The sequence below is a fragment of the Spea bombifrons genome, chromosome 6, assembly GCF_027358695.1.
Source record: "Spea bombifrons isolate aSpeBom1 chromosome 6, aSpeBom1.2.pri, whole genome shotgun sequence".
Classification (NCBI taxonomy): domain Eukaryota; kingdom Metazoa; phylum Chordata; class Amphibia; order Anura; family Pelobatidae; genus Spea; species Spea bombifrons.
Window position 1 is genome coordinate 20,047,704 of NC_071092.1, and position 24,575 is coordinate 20,072,278.

Genomic DNA, 24,575 nt, shown 5'->3' on the forward strand with positions numbered 1-24,575 from the left:
TTTAAGGGGTTAAAAAAAAGTATAAAATATGGTGAAAAATTTAGAAAAAAATGACTTTTTTGCTTTTTTCTACACGTTATGGGGTAATAAGTACAGGTAGCGTTTTGCTATTTCAAAGCCATTTTTTCCAAATCTGGTAATTCTTCCCCCATGTGCCATTTCTGGTATCTTTGAAGCCGTCCAATGCAATTTACCCCATCAAATCATATATTTTTGAAAACTAGACACCCCAGGGTATTTCAGATGCTAGTATATTAACTCTTTCCATGCACCATATTTACCACCAGTCTTTGTCAAACTTTGTGGTAGTCATTTTTTTTGCATTTGTTTTTTCACACACATTTTACTTTAGGTATGAATTAAAAGGTTCTGGTATATGTCACCAGAGCCGGCCTTAGGTGTTCTGGCGCCCTGTGCGGACTACTCCTCTGGCGCCCCCCCCATCCCAAAAAAAGAAAGGAATAAAAACTTGTAACAAAACTTGTAACAAAACCCCAATCACTATATACTACGCCAAACATTGATGGGGTGTAGGCGTACCACTTCATTGTCTGGCTTAGTAGTAGGGATGCACCGAAACGAATTCTGGACTGAAACCGAAAGTGCAGCATTTACCTGGCCAAAACCGAATATGACCCCCCCACACCATAAAAAAATCTAACAAGTAAGTAACACACCAAAATAGGACAAAACAATTAAATAACAATATTATATATATATATATATATATATATATATATATATATATATATATATATATATATATATATGATTAACAGCAATCACATTCCTATCATGCCCAGGCATACCCAGATTCCAGGATGTACTCGCAGACTTGGCATGATAGGAGTATGATTGCCCTATCTACCCCTTCTCACTCCCTTCTCCCTATCTACCCCCTTTCCCCTGTCTCACTCCCTTCTCCCTATCTACCCCCTCCTAACTATCTACCCTTTCCCTCCTTGAAGTTCACTTACCTTTCAGGAGTCCTGCGGTGGGGTTGCAAGGCTCTGCCACTGTATGGAACAGTATAGAATGATGGGAGTTATGATGTACTTTTAGAGCATAATTAGATCATGAAAAAGACATTGGAAATGGTACAGCATAACACCCATCACTCTCACACACTTACCAATCCACACGTATACACTAATCCACACGTATACCAATCCACACGTATATAATAATCCACACGCATACCAATCCACACGTATACACTAATCCACACGTATACTAATCCACACGTATACCAATCCACACGTATACCAATCCACACATATACACGAATCCACACATATACACGAATCCACACATATATACCAATCCACACATATACACTAATCCACACATATATACCAACCCACACACATACCAACCCACACACATACCAATCCACACGTATACCAATCCACACGTATACCAATCCACACGTATACCAATCCACACATACACTAATCCACACATATACCAATCCACACATACACCAATCCACACATACACTAATCCACACATATACCAATCCACACATACACTAATCCACACATATACCAATCCACACATACCAATCCACTCATATACCAATCCACACACACACACTAATCCACTCTCACTCTCACTCTCACTGAATGCTTTCCTACCTTTCCTCTTTTCTCCTTACAGCTCCTTTTCCTTCTCTTCGCTTCTTCTCTTCTCTTCTTCAGTTCTTCTGTCTTCTTCCGGGTCAGAGGGCACGGACAGCGGTGAGCGCGGCTTCAGTGTTGTGCGCCCCGGCGCACAGCAGCTGTTGCCGCGCGGATCGCAAGGGAGCGGTATCGGAGGTCTTTAACAGACCTCCAGCTCCCTTGAGTGATTTTAAGCCGGTTCAAGGATCTCCCTTGAACCCGGCTTAAAATCACTCAAGGGAGCCGGGGGTCTGTTAAAGACCTCCGATACCGCTCCCTTGCGAGTCTGCTCCTCCAGCGGCGGACATTACTGTCCGTCTCTGGAGGGGTGCCAGGTGCCCCCCTGATGAGCGGCACCCGGTGCGGACCGCCCGCCCCCCGCTAGGTACGCTGCTGGCAGCAGCGGTACGCTACGGTGGCGTCGGACCCCGCGGCGGCCCCTGCGGCGGCGGGGGACACCGCGGCGGCCCCTGCGGCGGCGGGGGACACCGCAGCGGCCCCTGCGGCGGCGGGGGACCCCGCGGCGGCGCCCCCTGGAGTGCGGCGCCCTGTGCGATCGCACAGGTCGCACACCCCAAAGGCCGGCCCTGTATGTCACTATCATAAAACACCCCAATATGTGTTCAGCAACATCTGAGTACAGCGATACCTCACATGAATGATTTTGCCTGGCTGTTGGGGGGCAAAAGGGCCACATTTGGGGCATGTGCATTTTTCAATGTTGAACTCTGGCATTTGGGGATCCACTGCCCATGCCCTATTTGGTACATCTTTGAGCCGGGCCATTTCAGTGTGCCCAATAAAACCATATATTTTTGAAAACTAGACACCCCAGGGTATTTCAAATGCTGGCATTTTAACTCTTTGCATGCACACATTTTACCACCAGCATTTTTTCAAAGTTTGCAGTAGTATTTTATTGTGTGTATTTTTCTCCCACACACCTACTTTATGTATGAGTTTACAGCTCCTGGTATATGCCGCTGTCACACGACACCCCAATATGTGTTCAGCAAAATCTTCTGAGTACATTGATACCCCACATGCATGGGTTTGTCATTTTTGGGGGAACTAAAAGTCCACATTTGGTACGTGTGCATTTTTCTAATTGGAAATTAAATGTGTGGCCATCCTTCCCTCCCGTGTTAATTGGGACATTGTTGAACCCGGCCAATTCAATTTACCCCATCAAATCATCTTGGTTATAAAACAGTTATAACCATTTTCTCAACAGAAATAGATCAAATATGTTACATGGCACGTGCAATCATATCATAGTATCCATAATATCTATGAAAAAATTTAATCATACCCATTTTCTTATCAGAAACAAGTGAAATACATTACTAGGCATGTGTGACCATAATATTCCACCCATAATCCCCATGTAGAAAAATTATTTTACCCATATTCTTATCAGAAAGAGGTCAATTGTGTTCCATGGCATGTGTAACCTTGATATTGCACCCATAATCCCCGTGTAGAAAAATAATTATAGCCATATTCTTAACAGAAACTTGTCAAATAAGGTACTAAATATGTGTAACCATAATATTCCACCCATAATCCCCATATATAAAAATTATTTATAGCCATATTCTTATCAGAAACAGGTCAAATGTGTTCCTTAGCATGTGTAACTATAATATTTCACCCATAATCCCCATGTAAAAAAATTATATTCCCATAATTTTATCAGAAACAGGTCAAATGTGTTATTTAGCATGTGTAACTATAATATTCCACCCATAATCCCCATGTATAAAAATATACCCATATTCTTATCAGAAACAGATCAAATATGTTACTTAGCATGTGTAACTATAATATTCCACCCATAATCCCCATGTGAAAATAATAAAATGTCCATATTCTTATCAGAAACAGGTCAAATGTGTTCTTTGGGATCTGTAATCATGATATTCCACCCATAATCCGCATGTAAAAAAATACTTATAGCCATATTCTTATCAGAAACAGGTCAAATGTGTTCCTTAGCATGTGCAACTATAATATTCCGCTCATAATCCCCATGTGAAAATAATATTCCCATATTCTTATCAGAAACAGGTCAAATATGTTACTTAGCATGTGTAACTATAATATTTCACCCATTATCCCCATGTAAAAAAAGATTATACCCATATCCTTATCAGAAATGGGTCAAAAATGTTCCTAAGAATGTGTAACTATAATATTTCACCCATAATCCTCATGTAAAAATAATAATATTCCCATATTTTTATCAGAAACAGGTCAAATATGTTACTTAGCATGTGTAACTATAATATGCCACCCATAATCCCCATGTAAAAATAATAAAATTCCCATATTCTTATCAAAAAGAAGTCAAACGTGTTCTTTGGCATCTGTAACCATGATCTTCCACCCATAATCCCCATGTAAAAATAATAATATTCCCATATTCTTATCAGAAACAGGTCAAATGTGTTATTTAGCATGTGTAACTATAATATTCCACCCATAATCCCCATGTAAAAAAATATTATACCCATATTCTGCTTGGAAATGGGTCAAATGTGTTACTTAGCATGTGTAACTATAATATTCCACCCATAATCCCTATGTAAAAAAAATGAGTATACCCATATTCTTATCAGAAACAGATCAAATATGTTATTCAGCATGTGTAACTATAATATTCCACCCATAATCCCCATGTAAAAATAATAAAACGCCCATATTCTTATCAGAAACAGGTCAAATTTGTTCCTTGGCATGTGTAACCATGATATTCCACCCATAATCCCCATGTAAAAAAATATTAAACCCATATTCTTATCAGAAATGGGTCAAATGTGTTCCTTAGCATGTGTAACTATAATATTCAACCCATAATCCCCATGTAAAAATATTAAAATGCCCATATTCTTATCAGAAACAGGTCAAATGTGTTACTTGGCATCTGTAAACATGATATTCCACCCATAATCCCCATGTAAAAAATATTTATAGCCATATTCTTATCAGAAACAGGTCAAATGTGCTCCTTAGCTTGTGCAACTATAATATTCCACCCATAATCCCCATGTAAAAAAAATAATATTCCCATATTCTTATCAGAATAGGTCAAATATGTTCCTTAGCATGTGTAACCATAATATTCCACCCATAATCCCCATGTAAAAAAATATTATACCCATATTCTGCTTGGAAATGGGTCAAATGTGTTACTTAGCATGTGTAACTATAATATTCCACCCATAATCCCTATGTAAAAAAAATGAGTATACCCATATTCTTATCAGAAACAGATCAAATATGTTATTCAGCATGTGTAACTATAATATTCCACCCATAATCCCCATGTAAAAATAATAAAACGCCCATATTCTTATCAGAAGCAGGTCAAATGTGTTCCTTGGCATGTGTAACCATGATATTCCACCCATAATCCCCATGTAAAAAAATATTAAACCCATATTCTTATCAGAAATGGGTCAAATGTGTTCCTTAGCATGTGTAACTATAATATTCAACCCATAATCCCCATGTAAAAATAATAAAATGCCCATATTCTTATCAGAAACAGGTCAAATGTGTTACTTGGCATCTGTAAACATGATATTCCACCCATAATCCCCATGTAAAAAAATATTTATAGCCATATTCTTATCAGAAACAGGTCAAATGTGCTCCTTAGCTTGTGCAACTATAATATTCCACCCATAATCCCCATGTAAAAAAAATAATATTCCCATATTCTTATCAGAATAGGTCAAATATGTTCCTTAGCATGTGTAACCATGATATTCCACCCATAATCCCCATGTAAAAAAAATATTATACCCATATTCTTATCAGAAATGGGTCAAATGTGTTACTTAGCATGTGTAACTATAATATTCCACCCATAATCCCCATGTAAAAATAATAAAATGCCCATATTCTTATCAGAGACAGGTCAAATGTGTTCCTTGGCATCTGTAACCATGATATTCCACCCATAATCCCCATGTAAAAATAATAATATTCCCATATTCTTATTAGAAATGGGTCAAATGTGTTCCTTTGCATGTGTAACTATAATATTCCACCCATAATTCCCATGTTTAAAATATATATTCCCATATTGTGCCAATCAACAGTGGCGGAACTACCGGGGCCGCAGGGGTCGCGAGTGCGACCGGGCCCCGGCGGCAGGGGGGCCCAAGCCAAGAGTGTATTTGCAGCTTCTTTTTGCAATGTATTCGTTGCAACTTAGTATCAAGAACTACCTAAAAGAACATACTTTGATTTACCTATTGATAGTGCTGAGCATTGCAGCCAATCATACCATCATCCCAATATGCTGTTTAGTACGTTCCATTAAAATGGCAAGAACGTTTTTAAGGTGCGAAATACCCTTGTCATTAATGGGTTAAAGCAGATATCTATTTTCTCCTATATTTTACAGCTATGTGTACTAAATAAGTTGTTGCTTATAATTCAAAACGTTAAGTGGAAGCAGCATCCTTAGTTGTTTACAAATAAGCGCTGCAGAATATGATGGCGTTATTTAAAACAATAAATAATAATTAGAGGGTGTAACTACAAACTGTCAGTAAAACGATCAGAATTCTGATCTCCCTACAAGTACTTAGCGAGTGGGCAATTGAACACAGGTCCTTCACAACAGCATGCTTAGAATAAGAGCACATAAGAGTATACACAGGCATTACACGCCAAAAGTAAAAAAAAAAACAAAAAAAAAAAAACGTAATAAGATCATCTTGGGTTCCTTTAACCCCTTCAGGACCGGGATTTTTAAGCTAGGGTGTCGCTAAAGGACCGGAGCCGTTTTTGTGTTTTTGCCATGTCTTTCTTCAACTGTAATTTCTCTCTTATCAATTGGTGCACCCACACAAATCATATATTGTTTTTTTCAGCACAAGTAGGGCTTTCATTTGAAACCATATTAAGCTGGGTAGTACATTGTTTTATTTGAAATAAACTGGAAAAAGTGGGGGAAAAATGAAAAAAACGCATTTTTTTACAGTTTTGTATACATACAAATTGTACACACATTGAACCAATGGGAAAAAATTATCCCAAATATATTCATTAACTTGTCCTGATTTGGAAACCACCCAACATGGCCAGGATTTTCATCTATTTTGACCAGTATAGGGCAAATATTGCAAGGCATGCATTACGTTTTTGAAATGTAATTTTTTTCAAATTTGGCATGGTAGTCTAATAACTGCAATAGTTGTCACAGATACTGATTATCCCCCCAAAATGATTTGTTTATGAACAGTAGATAAGTCAAGGTGTACAACTAGGGTCATTTTGACACTTTTCAAACAGGGATTTTATCGCCAATTGCTGCCAAATTTTGAGGTATTTTTATATTTTTGGGGTTTTTTTTGCATATGTTGCAATGTTGCTTTAGATTTTATATTATATTTTGTATAGAATATGTGCAACTGCAGAAAAAAAACACCAAATTGTGTTCACCAACATCCCCCGGTTCCAACAAGGCATCACATGCATGGTTCATGCAATTTTTGAGGAAGCTATGAGGGCAAAACTGGAACATGCGCATTTTCGTTTTCACATTTGGAATTTTCAGAAATTGGTTTCCTGGCCCCATATCCCATTTGGGACATTTTGGAAGCCCCCCAATGTAAATTACCCCATAAAAGTATATATTTATGAACAGTAGACAAGTCAAGGTGTTCAACTAGGGTAGTTTTGACAGTTTTCAGTTAGCCATTTCTTCACTGATGTCTGCCAAAGTTCACGGAAAATTTATTTTATTGAGTTTTTAACAAATACATTTCAATGTTAAAATGTATTTCTTGCACAGCATATGTTCACCAACATCCCCCGGTTCCAACAAGGCCTCACATGCATGGTTCATGCATTTTTTGAGGAAGCTATGAGGGCAAAACTGGAACATGTGCATTTACATTTTTTAAAATATTTTTTTCATCAGATTACTTGTAAGTGACAGGTTTAGGCCGCTGACATCAATCAGGGAGACCGATCAATAATCAGCGACTTAAAATGTCACCGACAAGTGATCAGGTAATAATTATGATTTTTTCATTTATTAATAATTTGTGTTTTTTCATAATTACCCTAGATGACCCCTCTCTCTTTGTAGAGCAGGGTCATCCACGGCTGCCATAATGATCCGATCACTCCTATTGGCCAGGAGCGATCTGATCAGCCCAGCATTTGACCTGGAAGCACCCTGGACTTACAGGTCAGTGCTGTTATTTTTTATTATTATTTTATTATTTTTTCAAATTAATTTATTTTTTTATTTTTTTTTACATTTTTTTTTAACACTTTCAATGCTGATGTTCCATTGAAGCACAGTATTGACTGATATTTAGTCCCCACAAGCTTGTGGGGACTAATATTAACCCCTGCAATGCTGCGATGGGGGTCATACACAATCGCAGCATTGAAGGGGTTAATTGAGGAAGAGGGGAGTAGGGGTTAACTGAGAAAGGGTGGGGGGCTGGTCTCCACACTCATGTGGAGACCAAAGAACCCTGTCTCCCTGTCCCTGAAGCTGCCTCTGGCAGCTGGGACACAATCTCCAACAGACTGGAGATTGTAGAGGAGGAGTCTCCTGATCAGTCCTACAGGACTGATCAGAGGACTTCTGGGGGCTCGTTTTTGCTGTTGCTGGTCTGCCTGGGTTTCCAGGCAGACCACCAGCAGCAGAGCCCCTTCAAAAGCTGCAGCGCCTCCACCATCACCGCGATCGTGGTGATGTGGGGGGCGTTTTTTGGAGGAGACGTACCTGGTACCAGTAACCAGGAAGTACCAGGTACGTCCCGGTCCTGAAGGGGTTAAACAATATTTTATTTATTTATTCATAGCACACGCTCCGTCACGATTATTAATAAATTAGTCTTTCAACACTAACATCTGATTGCGAGGTTCTGCATTCTGCTACTTAGAAACTTCCGGTTGTCTTCAGCGTATCACGTGCCTAAGCACTCACATGACCTGTGACATCACATATGGCTTCCTAGAACGACCATCCGTTTCTTCAGATGCGAATGTAGTAGTAAAGCTCGGCAAGTTTTTAATGTATGTTTTCCCCCCTAAATGCAATGTTTGTACATTATTGACTCGAATGTGATTATGGTTATGAGTATTTCGCATACGTTATTGTGTTATGTGAATAATATGTGATAGTAATTGTTCGGTATTATCATATAGCCTACCAATCTTTCCTTTTAGACCGCGACGGACGAATGCCAGATAAGCACTCATGTCGTTACTTGTTATGTTAGTTTTGCGTAAAAATTGTGGTTTATATTTTTGCTTTCACGTATTAAAATTTTGGAAGACGTATTTAGGTGGGTCACTTAAGCTCTATGTTATCACAATACCTTGCGGTCTGATTGATGACGCTTTGTGGACAAAGGGACACTAAAACAGCATAATGGGATGATGGTATGATTGGCTGCAATGCTCAGCACTATCGCTAGGTGTCAGTACACTTTTTACACACATACATTGTAATGACTCTGTTGTAAATCAAAGTATGTTCTTTTCTGTAGTGCTTGATATTAAGTTGCAAAAAGAAGCTGGAACTGTTTAACTATTCACTTGCTGATATAAATACATTTCACTTTTACCTATTGTGTAATACACCCTAACTCCCTCTAGATTGTAAGTTCCTTTGAGCAAGGCCTGTTTTTTTCTGTAAGTCAAATTATGTTACATATTACTTTTGTTCTGTGTACCCATTGTACAGCGCTACAGAATTTGATGGCGCTATATAAAAATATTTATTATTCAAATAAATACCGTATTTGCTCGATTATAAGACAAGGTTTTTTTCAGAGCAAATGCTCTGAAAAATACCCCTCGTCTTATAATCGGGGTCGTCTTCTAATCAGACCTCAAATAGAGGTCTGATTAGGAGACTAAGATCCAGATCCCCCGCACCGCTGCAGGGGACCTGGATCCTCCTGTCGTCGCCCCCCTCCGTGCTTCCGGAGGTGAAGTTGGCAGCGGGGGTTTGTATGCGTCCGTCGCAAATACCTTCCCCGACTGTCAGAGATCAGACTTCAAGAGTTCCTGATCTCTGACAGCCGGGGAAGGTATTTGCGACGGACGCATACAAACCCCCGCTGCCAACTCCACCTCCTTCCGGCTGCCGCGGAATGAGACGTCAACCCGCTGCCCCGGCAATACAGCAGGAAATTGGAAGCATCGGTAAGTAAGTGTGTGTGTGTGTGTGTGTAGGGCATTTCTGGAATGCCTTACACCCCTATATGCCACTCTGGCACTTAGGGGGTTAAAAGGCATATTATGGGGCAGAGTGGCATATAGGGAGGTATAAGGCATTTCAGGAGGCAGAGTGGCGTTAAGGGGGCATTTAATAGTGCACTCTGCCTCCTGAAATGCCTTATACCTCCCTATATGCCACTCTGCCCCATAATATGCCTTTTAACCCCCTAAATGCCAGAGTGGCATATAGGGGTATAAGGCATTTCTGGAGGCAGAGTGCTCTATATAATGCCTTTTAACTCCCTTAATGCCACTCTGCCTCCTGGAATGCCTTATACCTCCCTATATGCCACTCTGCCCCATAATATGCATTTTTACCCCCTAAATGCCAGAATGGGATATAGGGGTATAAGGCATTTCTGGAGGCAGAGTGGCACATAGGGGGTCAAAAGGCATACCATGGGGCACAGTGGCATATAGAGGGTTAAAAGGCATATCATGGGCCACAGTGCCATATTGGTGTGGCAAGCCTGGGGGCAGATGTGCGTAACTGGGGGACAGGTTGGAAAATACAAGAAATAAAAACAAAAAAAAAATATTTTTCTCAATCATAGCTTTTATTAAAAAAAATAGTTTACATGAATTTACTGGTAAAACTTTTTTCCTTTAGGGTCGTCTTATATTCAGGCTTTTTCTTTTTTTCCTAAGTTAATATTCAGATTTTGGGGGGTCGTCTTATAATCAGGGTCGTCTTATAATCGAGCAAATACGGTAATAATAATATTTGTAGGGCTAGATTACTGATTTAACCCCTTCATGACAATGGGTAATTTTATTTTTTGTCCCCTTTGTGACAATGGCTGTTTTAACATTTCTGTGGTGCTCTTGTTTAGCTGTAACTTTCTTCTTTCCTGTTAACTGAACCTACACAAGTCATATATTGGTTTTTTTCAGGACAAGAAGGGCTTTCTTTAGATGTCATTATTTTGATTGTATCATATCCTTTGCTAAAACAAAAAGTATAAAATATGAGAAATTGAGGGAAAAAATCTATAAAGGCTAATGGTAAAAAAATGCTAAATAGATTCTATTTGTCCTGAGTTTAGAAATACCCAATGTTTTTTATGCTTTTTCTGCACGTTATGGGGCAGCAATTACAGGTAGTGTTTTGCTATTTTAAAACCATTTTTTCCAAATCTGGTAATTCTTCCCCCATTTGGTATTTTGGGTATCTTTGAAGATGGCCAATGCAATTTACCCCATCAAACTAGACACCCCAGGGTATTTCAAATGCTAGTATTTTAACTCTTTCCATGCACTAATTATACCACCAGTCTTTGTCATAATCCCCATGTAGAAAACTACCATATTTGCTCAATTATAAGACAACCCCCTCCCCCAAGTTTGAATATTAATTTGGGGGGGGGAGCCTGAATATAAGACTATCCTATAGAAAAAAAAAACATTTTTACGAGTAAATATTAAATCACATGTAAACTATTTTTTCATATTTAATAAAAAACTATGATTGAAAAAATGCCAGGTTTCGGCCTGCCACTCTGCCTCCCTGACATGCATTTGAACCCCCTAATTGCCACTCCCCCAGACATGCCTTATACACCCCTATATGCAACTTTGAAATGCCTTTTAACCCCCTATCTTCCACTCTGCCTACCTGATGTGCCTTATAACCCCCTATATGCCACTCTGACTCCAGAAAACCATTTAAACCCCCATGCCACTCTAACCCCCCCCCCAACTTACCAGTGCATCCCTTTACTTGTGACCAGTGCTTCAGACTCCCTGGTGTCTAGTGGGGCAGCCGGTGGAGGTCCGTGTGATGTAGACCTCCGCCGCGGTTGTCCAGTACTTTCACCGGGGCTTCTATGACTGCCAGCATCACATGACCTTCCGATGCTCCACCATAGAAGCCCCGGCGGAACTGCCAGCACCACCTGAGTTTGTCTGCACGCATCGCACAGACTGCCACTGGCTGCCAGAAAGAAAGATCCAGGTCCCCTGCAGCACTACAGGGGATCTGGATCTTAGTCTTGTAGTCAGACCTCTATTTGAGGTCTGATTAGAAGACGACCTTGAATAAAAAACAAGGGATATTTTTCAGAGCATTTGCTCTGAAAAAAAACCTAGTTTTATAATCAAGCAAATATGGTATGATATTCTTAACAGAAAATGGTGAAAAACTTACCTTGTCATGTGTAATTGTGATATTCCTCCCATAATCCCCATGTGGAAAAATAATTATACCCCTATTCCTATTAGAAACAGGTCAAATGTGTTCCTTGACATGCACAAGCATGGTATCGCACCCATAATCCCCATAAAGAAAAGCAATTCTACCCATATTCTTCACAGAAATAGATAACAAATATGTTATTTAGCGGGTGTAACCATGATATTCCGCTCATAAGAAATAGGGGAAATGTGTAATTTGTAATATATAAGTATTATTTTCCACCGAAAATCCCCATGTAGAAAAATAATTCTAACCATATTCTTATCAGAAATAGATCAAATATTTTCCTTAGCGTGTGGGACCATGATATTCCTCCCATAATCCCCATATTTAAAAAAAGAAAGAAATCTATTCCCAGGAAGGGAATAGTTAAACATTTGCAGCTTCTTTTTGCAACTTAGAATTAAGCACTACAGAAAAAAACAGACACTGCCATGCATGTGTATAAAAAGTGTACTGACCTAGTGGTAGTTCTGAGCATTGCAACCAATCATCCCAATATGCTGGTTAGTATGTCAGAGGTACATTAGGCTGCAGGTTTCAGGAACGTTACCAATTCAAATATTTTTTTTTCCTTTGTCATGGGATTTCTGATTCAAACAAATCATACCTCCGCTTATATACTTGAAACGTTTTTATGAGTACATTGCTGTGAACTGCTTTCGTTTTCAGGGTTTTTGTTTTCACTATTTCAGCCGCCGTCCTGGGGTATGTTTTTTATTTTAGGTTTATAATAATAATTATAATATGTCAGAGGTCAGCAACTCTTTTTCTTCCCAATTATGTTTTTCTTTCTATTTCCGAAGCCCCGAGGTTCGTGCTTCGTTGTGAAGAAAAACAGAAAAAAGTGCCAGTGCCCTTCTTTGTTTCTTCGGGGGTCGCACTCCCGAAGGAGATGCGACCCCTTCTTTCCCTCCTCGGCCATAAGGCCTGCAGGAGGGCCAGATCTTCGTTTGGAGGGGGGGGCTACTCAAAGGAGCTACCTGACTCTCCTCCTCACCAGAAAAGCCGGACCTTTTCATCCGTGGCTTTTCATCGTTCGTCGTGTCCGTTTTATCACATCGCTGTTTGTATAAATACAAAAATTATCAAAAAAGTAAAAGCACATATGCGCTGTGAAAAAAAAAAAACCCAGTGCAATCATGTGGTAAAACTATATACAGAAACGCTCCCAGTGGAAGCCCCATCCTTACTGGCTGGTGTGATAAAAAAAATGTTCGTATGCACCGCACACTGAGCCAGAAGGCTAGTGCATACAAAAGTAAAAGTGCATGTAGGGGTCCGAGGTGCTAAAAGGTGCTTACCAGCATGTGACGCGTGAAAGGGTACAGTGCGCTTAGAGCCACACTAACACATGGTGCACATCGCCCAGTCCGGGACCAAGGACTGGGGACCTAAAAACAACCTCGGGGCTTCATGCTTACCCAGCCCTAAGGCCAGAGGACCAAGCTTTCCCTCTCTCACAGGCACTCACTTGATCTTAGCCAAAAGGCAGACCTGGTGCCTGGGGTTTGTCAAGCCTTGCTATACACTAACATTCATTTGCTCACACCATACAGTAACACGCCACATACTGCAGTAACACACACATGTTACCATTCTGTGGTTAGTTACATGCAAATACACACACTCTAACACTGCATGCTGACACACACTCATGCTAATACCATACACAACACATAAACAACACCGCTCACGCTCGCAACACACTCTTTTACATATGTACAAACACACACTGGCTAACACTCTACGTATGTAAAAACACACACTCTAACACTATGAACTCATACACACTGAATCTGGCACTACTACAGTAGACATTCTGACTCTGGCACTATACATTTACCTATACTATGAATGGAATATCCCTGGGGAAAACTACCCATGAGAAGGATTTAAGAATAATGGTAGACAACATACTTCACAACAGTGCAAAATGTCAGTCAGCAGCTGCAAGGGCCAATAAGGTTTTGGCATGCATAAAATGGGGTATTGATTCACTAGAGGAGGATATCATCTTGCCTCTTTACAGGTCAATGGCGTGAGGCACCCAGTGCGGGCATGTAGTGTTCATTATGTGACCCCACTGAATGTCTTACAGTGATCGTTACACTGGATTCATGATGGTAGCCCTGTAAAACCCTGGGCTCCAGGAACTGGTTTCTAGTCACCATGGTCACCTGACATTTTTTTTCCCAAGCCCTGTAATATATCTTTAGCCTTTGTTACTAACTAATGTAATGTTAACGTATCTGGTACTCTTTTTGAGAGACGGCCACAAATAATCCAATCAGTGTTTTATAGTACTTTTTAAAAAAAAATATATATATTGTTGGTTCCCCCTACAAACTGTTGACGGATTAAATGTACCATCACCCCTTAAGGACAATGCTATTTTTATTTTTTGTACGCTTTGTGGCAATCTCTGTTTTAACATTTCTGCGTTGCTCATGTTTAGCTGTAATTTTCTTCTTTTTATATACTGCCACAAAAGTTATGTATTGTATTTTTCAGGACATAGGACATCTATGATCGCTTTCTTCACCCAAATGGTCTTACTGTAATGCCTCAATGTGGCTATAGCGCTATATTTTCACAAACAATTCACACATGGAAAGAGTTAAAATACTGGCATGTTAAATACCCATGGCGTGTCTAATTTTCATGGAGGTGTATGATTTGATGAGGTAAATTGAATTGGCAGGGGGCAGGATGACCACATGTCAGTTTTCCAATTTGAAAAATTCACATGTGACAAATGTGGCCTTTTAGCCCCCAAACCCAACAAACCCATGCATGAGAGGTATCACTGTACTCAGGAGATGCTGCTGAACTCATATTGTTTTTTAACAGTGACATCTACAAGGAGCTGTAAATGTATACCTAATATAGAATGTGGGGGAAAAAACACAAAAAATACTACTGGAAACATTGATGAATTTAAACAATTTTTTTTAAAAAAAATGAATGTTCAAAAATGTAAAAAAAAAATATGGTAACATGTAAAAATCCCCACTGTGACCAAAAAAAAAAATAAAAACGCTTTTCTTATGAGCAAGTCCTACAATTCCTTATCTTCACAAAATTTCCCGCATGAAAAGAGTTAAAATATTGACATTATAAATGCCCATAGGGTGTCTAGTTTTAAAAAAATGTATGAGTTGATGGGGTAAATTGAATTGGCCGGCTTCAAAGATGTCCCAAATATGGGACGTGGGCACAGACTGACCAGATGTCTAAATGGCAAAAAAATACACACCTCACAAAGGTAGCCTTTTACCTCCCAAATAACCCAACAAACCCATGCATGTGGGGTATCACTATCCTCAGGAGATGTTACTGAACACATATTGGGGTGTTGTTTGACACGGACATATACCAGGAGCGGTAAATTTATACCTGAATTACAAGGTATATGAAAGAAAGACAAAATAAATTTACCACCATAAAGTTTGACAAAGGCTGGTGGTAAAATTAGTGCATGGAAAGGGTTAAAATACCAGCATTTCAAATACCTTGGGGTGTCTTGTTTTCAAAAATATTTGGTTTGATGGGGTAAATTGTATTGGCCGGCTTCAAAGATACCTGAAATAGGATATGTGGGCAGACTTTTTGACATGTCAAAATTCCAATTTTAAAAATGCACACCTCTCAAAAAGGGCCTTTTAGTCCCCGAACAAACTAACAAACCCATGCATGTGGGGTATCACTGCGCTCAGGAGATGTTGAGGAACACATATTGGGATGTTGTTTGGCAGTGATATATACCAGGAGCTGTAAATTATACCTGGAGCACAATTTTTACTACCATAAAGTTTGACAAAGGCTGATGGTGGAACTAGTGCATGGAAATGGTTAAATTGGTCATTGGCCGGCTTCAAAGATACTCAAAATAGCACATCGGGCAGAATGACCAGCTTTGAGGAAAAAATGGTTTTGAAATAGCAAAACGCTACCGGTACTTATTGCCCCATAACATGCAGAAAAAAGCAACAAAAAAAACATCAAAACATTGGCTATTTCTAAACTCAGGACAAATAGTAGAATCTATTTAGAAGGTTTTTTTCATTAGTTTTTGGAGATGAGTAAAAATTTTTTGTTTAAAAAGTGAGTAAGTAATTTTTTAACACAAAATCATCATATTTTATCATTTTTTTTATAGTAAATTAGATGATATGATAAAAATAATGGTATCTAAAGAAAGCCCTGTTTGTCCTGAAAAAAAAAAAACACTGAAAAATGTTAAAAGAGCCATTGTCCCACAGTATACTATGAGTAAGAAACAGTATTGTCCTTAAGGGGTTAAGTTCTGCCTTTGTCTGGTAAAGACTCACGTTACCTGATGAGACAATTTAATTGGTAATTTGACATTGCCTAATTATTGTGTTAAAATATATTGTGTGGGTTTTTTTGTCTAAATCGCTTGGGGTACCAAGGCACCCCATTTATAAATTGTCTTGGTGGTGGCAGCGTTATATTAGTTATATCATTATAGTTAATTGTGGGTGGTATTAAGGGTGGATATTTTTATCACTATTTTCGCTCTAGGGCAGACAGAACCAAGTCATACGCACGCTTGGAGTAGGGTGCGTTCGAGACATCCTATGATGTAGGAGCATATAAGCCACCAGGGAGGGGTCTGTCACAGATTTGAAATATGGCTCGATATACAAGGCTTTTGGAGAGCCGTAGGCAATGCAACCAGATGTGGATCATGGATCCAAATGCTTCCATGCATCTCAACACCTCCCATCTGCCCTCGGAAAGATTCCACAGAGCCACAGTGGGGTTCGATACTATTAATATGAACATTTTGGACGATTTGTCATCAGTAAAAGATATATCTAGAGCAGTTTCCCACTTTGGAAGGTAAAACGGGGGGTGTATTTGTTAGCAACAATTGGGGTATAGAGCTTAGATATTCCCTGTTTGGGGGGGGTTGGGATTTGTACAAAAAGTTTCAAACTTCATCAAGTCCCGAGAAATGTTATGTTGCTGAGTAATCTGACAGAAAGCAAATCTCTCTGATTCTATATAGTTGTATAGGGTAGGGAACCCCCAGAAAAGCAAAAGTCCCATGTGGAAAGCCCGGTGGGAAGTCTGGGTTATCCAGGAGTGGTAGCATCGGGGGGGGGGAGCCGTGAAGAGCAGAGCCTGCTGTCCAACCGACCGCCGATGTCACAGAAACTAACGGGTGCGTTTTGGGCTCTGGATCCCTGCGGTTCGGCGATAAGCAGTGTATGATGCCACCATGCAATCCCTCCAGCTCCAGTGCCACCCGTGGCTCACTTCCATTTCTAACTGATCAATTCGTAACTGTCACGACCACTAACACGATAGCGCACACCGCAGGAGTTATTCTGCCCGGAACCCTATCACCAAAGGATACCCTTAGTGACAGGGAGCTAGGACTTAGATGATACCCAACAGTGAGGAGGCTAGGTGTAAGCGGATAATATAGGAACGAGTTGGGTACAAGGATATGAACAGCAGATACAGAAGACGGAGCCAATACAGCAATGCCAAACAGAAACGTACGATATACTTAGAGAAACCGGGTCAGCAACGGAGCGGGTAGTCCAACAAGCCGGGTCAGCAACGGAGCGGGTAGTCCAACAAGCCGGGTCAGCAACGGAGCGGGTAGTCCAACAAGCCGGGTCAGCAACGGAGCGGGTACGGTACAAAATCGGCAGGCAAAGGATAGTCAGGCAAGCAAAAGATCAAAAATCCAGAGATATCAAGAAGTACAAACGTAAGGGATCAAAACTGCAACAACGACCACAACAGGGTACCAGACAAAGCATATCCGGGGTATTTAAAACCGGCGCCAAAATTACAAGCTCCGCCTCCCAGCCCGTGACCCAATAGCACTGGAGGATCTCCCAGAACCCCACCTTTGAGGCAGACTGGCCATTCCCCCTACAGGACAAGCAGGAGGAATGGCTGAAGACCGAGCCCGGGTAAGTACCAGATACTGGGAGTCACTGCTTCGTCGGGCAATACGATGCCCGGCAGAAGCAAGACTCCCAGCTCCGGACCTCCGTCCCTGATGCCGGTGGTCGGACATTCGACCACCCGCATCGGAGGGGTTAATGGGATCCCCAGAAGACCGCCGCGCGCAAGCAGTTTTCTGCACGCGTGTGTGCGGCACAGAAGGGGTATCAGAAAGCTGCCACCGCGCGCGAGCAGTCTTCTGCTCGCGTGCGGCAACGAAGGGGTGCACGGAAGCCGCCACCACGCGCGAGCAGTCTTCTGCTCGCTCGCGTGCGTGCGGCAACGAAGAGGTGAGTGTGACAGTAACAGGTTTTTTGCCTGATAGTATTTTAGGACATGGAGAAGTGCTAAACCACCCCTATATTTTGGAAATCCTAACTGGGTATATCTCTGGCATGGACTTCGATTACCCCCAGGGTATCTAAGGGTATCAAAGAATTGTTTGGGTATATGAATCATTAGGGTCTGGAATAGTTTTAGAACCCTTGGTTCTAGAGGGCCTTCCTATCCACTTGCATGTTAGGACCCAATACCCAGCATCAGAAGCGCATAGAACATAAACAGCCAGCCCACCCTATTGAATGCCTTTCCAGCATCTGTTGAAAGGAGCAGTAACTTCCTATTACTTTTGTAAGTCCTGTGAATGATGTTTAGAAGTTTAATCGTATGGTCTTTTGCTTCTCTGGCAGGGACAAAGCCAGTTTAATCAGGATGGACTATCTGGTGACAACCTGAAGCAAAAAATTTCAAACCAGTGTTGAGCAAAGATTTCGGTCTATAACTTTGGCACAGGGAAGGGTCTTTTTTTTCTTGATGGCCATGAGCATTTTTGAGTGTAAAACCCCACCCTCTAATATGTAGTTTAGTGTCTTAAGCAATTGTGGGAGTAACTGATCCGAAAAGGTTTTATAGTAGCTTAACGGAAAGCCATCCAGGCCAGGACTTTTCCCTGCTTGAGAGTTCTTTATGACAAAGGTCAGTTCCTCTAGAGAGGGAGAGTTTTCCAGATGGGATGCCTGTTCTTTTGAGAGCTTTCTTTTTTATATGTTCAGCAAGATAACTGTCGATACGAGTTTGCCAACTCTCTGCATACCTACATGGTTTTGAGTGATCTAGATAATATAATGAGGAATAGTTCTGTCAGCTTCTCTGGCAAGACATCATCATCCCTTCCACTTTTGGTTGGCGCCCCCCAAGGTTCAGTCCTTGGCCCTCTGCTGTTCTCTCTTTATACTTCATCTCTTGGCAAACTAATCAACTCATTTGGCCTCCAGTATCATCTACCGTATTTGCTCGATTATAAGACGACCCTGATTATAAGACGACCCCCCAAAATCAAAATATTAATTTAGGAAAAAAACAAAAAGCCTGAATATAAGACTACCCTATAGGAAAAAAGTTTTACTAGTAAATATTAATTCATGTAAACTAATTTTCATATTTAATAAAAGCTATGATTGAGAAAAATATATTTTTTATTTCCTTTTATTTGCCAACCTGCCCCCCCAGGCTTGCCACTCTGTCCCCAGAAATGCCTTATACCCCCCTATTTGCCACTCTGCCCCATGATGTGCCTTTTAACCCTCTATATGCCACTCTGCCTCCAGAAATGTCTTATACCCTCCTATATGCCACTGTGCCCCATGATATGCCTTTTAACCCCCTATATGCCCCTCTGCCCCATGATATGCCTTATACACTCTGGCATATAGTGGGTTAAAAGGCATATCATGGGGCTGAGTGGCATATAGGGGGTTAAAATGCATTTCTGGAGATATATATATATATATATATATATATATATATATATATATATATATACTGCTAACAGCAATCACACTCCTATCAAGCCAAGGCAGCCAGTACATGCTGGAACCTGGGGATGTTAGAAGTGTGATTACAGCCTCCCTATGCCATGCTACCACCCCCACCCCCTTACACAGCCATGCTATCACACACACACACTCATTCACAAACATTTAAATACTCATTCATTCCATTAATCACACATACACACACGCTCAAACCCCCCACCCTCTTACCTGAACTGCAGATCTCCCACTCGCAGACTTCTGCAGGGGCCCGGCTGTGAGAGCAACTTCTCTGGCCCCGCCCCCAGAGGAAGGAGGGGGGAGGTAGAGTTATGTGAGGACTGTGCTAGCTTCCTGTTTCCTGCTGCTAATAGCAGAGACGCTGCTCGCGATCAAAGCCCGGTAAGCAGCACGGCCGAAGCAGAATGAGGTCTGATTAGAAGACGACCTCGATTATAAGACGAGGGGTATTTTTCAGAGCATTTGCTCTGGAAAAAACCTCGTCTTATAATCGAGCAAATACGGTATATACAGATGATACCCAAATCTACCTGTCTTCTCCTGATCTCTCTCTCCATCTCTTATGTCCTGTATTACCAACTGCTTGTCTGCTATTTCTTCATGGATGTCACAACGCTACCTGGAACGTAATCTTTCTAAAACTGAACTTATTATCTTCCATCTCCACTCTCTATCATTAACAACACGACTATCTCTCCTACTAACCAGGCCCGATGCTTGACTCAAACCTCTCCTTCATCCTTCACATTCAGCCCCTTGCCAGATCCTGCCACTTGCACCTAAAAAATCATCTCTCACCCATTCCTCACCCAAGAATCCACAAAAACTCTGGTTCATTCACTTATTTCCCGTCTTGACTACTGCAACACTCTTCTGTTTGGCATTCTACTGTCTCCTCTGCGGTCTGTCCTAAATGCTGCTGCTAGGCTTATCTTCCTTGCACGCCGCTCCTCTTCTGCGTCCCCACTCATTTCTAATTTACACTTTGTTTTGTAATAGAGTAACACAGAGTGCACTTTATTATTTTTTGTTTGTATGGTCAATGTAGGTTATCTGCGTCAACCCTCTAGAGATGGTGGTCATGGTCCCCCGCTAACTCTGACACTATTTCCCTGTGGATGGTAAAGGAATTCAGCAACAAAGATCAAACAATAAACCAAAACACTTATCTTGGCTGTGCAAAGGGGGAATAGAAAGAGAATTACCTGAGAACAATCCAGAACCCCACATTCAGCAGCAGTATTGGGTACTAAAACTTAGACTGAACATTGAACAGCATTTGCATTTTATATAAACACTATAACTTAGTACAAAACACAGATAAAACAGAAGTTGTATATATAACCTCAGTAGCTATTATTGGCTTAAGGAGGTGTCCAGTCTTAGAGATGTGCCACGGATCTATTTTCACAGGAGGACCACCCTGCTGGTGCATAGCTACTTATGAATGCTTATACCTGACGAAAGGGCAGTATGAGGAACACCCTGCCTACAGACAGAATATTTTGGGGGGAGTGTTCAAATGGGCGACAAGGAGGTTGTCAGCCTAGCAGTAACAAGAGATCAGTCTTGTTGGAAGACGCACGATTTCCTCTTTTAGAGTATAGCTATGTAAACTGCATGTCCCTGGGAGGGATTTAACAAACTGGAAGTTTATTTCAAAGGAGAAGAAATGTTAGAACACGTTCTTTATCTAAAAAACGGAGGCTTATTTACAGAGAGGGTGGTAGTTAAATGTAACAGCCTCAGGAATGGCTTGTACAGTGAGGGAAATTAAACATGCATAATGCTATCCTGAAACTTAAAATGAGACCAAGGACAGATTAAGGTCTGAGCATTTACATCAGGCATTTTGAAAGAGAAATATTTAGGATATTCTTATGGTTATGGCATTTCAGTGACACCGAAAACTCACCCCAGGATGCGCTGTGACTGCTCCAGAGAGCGGTCACAACCGCCACTGCCGGCATCCTTTAAAAAAAACAATGGAGTTGAAAAGAGTTCCGCTTGCAGGTTGAATACAGGTACTGCATTCAGCCATGAAAGTCAGTGGAGCTCAGCTTTCTTTTTTTTTTTTTTTAGAAGAAATTTAGTTTATTTTATGTTATAGGTACAGAAGGTGAGTTCCAAAGATACATAAGAAACAAGCGCAACATAGCGGGTTTAAGAGATACATACACGCTGATGAGCCCATAGAAATGTTATACAAAGGCATAATAACAAAACAGGATTAGCTGTCGACGTCGGGCGCAGCACCATAAAGGAGAGAGTCGACAGAGCCCCGAGACATAATGCATGAGGGCCACTAATACGGAAAATCGGAGCTCAGCTTTCTAATCACTATGTGATTAGTAAAATAAATGAGAAAAAAAATGTAACGTAAAAAAAATAATCTAAAAATAAATAAAAAATTTAACATGTAAAAATAATTTTCCACAGATGTCACAGATGTTCCATCAGAGGAACCTTCCAGTTCTAAAAAATGGGGTAAATTGAATTGGCTGGGTTCAACAATGTCCCAATTAACACAATGACCACATGTCTAATTTCCAATTGAAAAATGCACATGTCCCAAATGTGGCTTTCAGCCCCCAAACAACCCGATAAACCCATGTAAGGGTGGTATCACTGTACGCAAGAGATGTTGCTGAACACATATTGGGCTGTTGTGTGACAGTGACATATACCAGGACCTGTAAATTCATACCTAAATTACATGTGTGGGAAAAATACACACAAAAAATACTACTGCTAACTTTGACAAAGGCTGGTGGTAGAACAAGCGCATTGAAAGAGTTAAAATACCAGCATTTGAAATACCCTGTGGTGTCTAATTTTCAAAAATATATGGTTTTATTGGGCACATTGAATTGGCCAGACTCAAAGATGTACCAAATAGGGCATGGGCACAGGGTCACCAAATAAAGTTCAACATTGAAAAATGTGCATGCCTCAAATGTGTCCCTTTTGCCCCAAAACAGCCAGTGGGATCACTGTACTCAGGAGATGTTACTGGACGCATATAGGGGTATTGTGTGACAGTGGCATATACCAGGAGTTGTAAATTCATACATGAATTAAAATGTGTGTGGAAAAAACAAAAACGCAAAACAATGACTACTACAAAGTTTGAGAAAGACTGGCGGTAGAATAGTGCATGGAAAAAGTTAAAATACTAACATTTGAAATAACCTGGGGTGTCTAGTCTTCAAAGATACCTGAAATAGCACATAGGGGAAGAATTACCAGATTTGGAAAAAATGGTTTTGAAATAGCAAAATGCTACTTGTACTTATTGCCCCATAGCATGCAGAAAAAAGCAAAAAAACATAAAAATATTGGGGTATTTCTTAACTCTTAAGATTCTTAAAAGTAAAAGTCAGAAAGTCTTTTTTATACTTTTTTAATGGTAAATGATATGATACAATCTAAACAATGACATCTAAAGAAAGCCCTTCTTGTCCTGAAAAAACAATATATAACTTGTGTGGGTTCAGTAAACAGGAAAGAACAAAACTACAGCTAAACACGAGCACCGCAGAAATATTAAAACAGCTATTGTCACGAAGGGTACAAAAAGAAAATCAGCCTTTGTCAAAAAGGGGTTAATTATAATTTGATGCCAAATCTCATTTAATTTGTGAAGACTAAATCTGTACATACCATAGTTGCTCGATTATAAGACGATCCTGATTATAAGACGACCCCCCAAATCTGAATATTAATTTAGGAAAAAAAGAAAAAGCCTGAATATAAGACGGCCCTATAGGAAAAAAGTTTTACCAGTAAATGTTAATTCATCTAAACTATTTTTTTTAATAAAAGCTATGATTGAGAACAATTTTTTGGTTTTATTTCCTTCTATTTTCCAACCTGCCCTCCAGTTATGCACATCTGCCCCAGAAATGCCTTATACCCCCTATATGCCACTGTGCCCCATGATATGCCTTTTAACCCTCTAAATGCCACTGTGCCCCATGATATGCCTTTTGACCCCCTATGTGCCACTCTGCCTCCAGAAATGCCTTATACCCCTATATGCCACTCTGGCATTTAGAGGGTTAAAAGGCATATTATGGGGAAGAGTGGCATATAGGGAGGTTTAAGGCATTCAGGAGGCAGAGTGGCGTATAGAGGGTTAAAAAAGGCATTTCTGGAGGCAGAGTGGCATTAAGGGGGTTAAAAGGCATTTCACAGAGCACTCTGCCTCCAGAAATGCCTTATGCCCCCCATTTAACATTCCCCTGCCCCCCCCCAAAACTTACCGGTGCTTCTGACTTCCCTGTCATGTAGCCGGGGTAGCGGTGCAGGGAACTCTGATCTCTGGCAGCCGGGGAAGGTCTGCGCGATGGATGCAGACAACCCCCGCTGCTAGCCACACCTCCTTCCTGCTGCAGCGGAAGTTGTCTACGCAAATCGCGTAGACATCTACACTGTGCCCCAGCTACACACTGGGGACTCAGAAGTACCGGTAAGTGGGGCGGGGGGGGGTTGGAGACAGGAGGATCCAGGTCCCCTGCAGCTGCGGGGGATCTGGATCTTAGTCGTCTCATAGTCAGACCTATTTGAGGTCTGATTATAAGACGACCCGATTATAAGACGAGGGGTATTTTTCAGAGCATTTGC

General features: G+C 40.7%; 1 protein-coding gene across 1 annotated transcript in view; it reads left to right on the forward strand.

The window, feature by feature from the left end:
- The first annotated feature begins 8,660 nt into the window (after positions 1–8,660).
- Positions 8,661–24,575, forward strand: part of FOXRED2 (FAD dependent oxidoreductase domain containing 2) — a 114,479-nt gene continuing 98,564 nt past the window's right edge. Inside the window, exon 1 of the mRNA XM_053469060.1 lies at positions 8,661–8,717. The gene's annotated coding sequence lies outside the window, so the exon portion shown is untranslated. The remainder of the gene's footprint in view (positions 8,718–24,575) is intronic.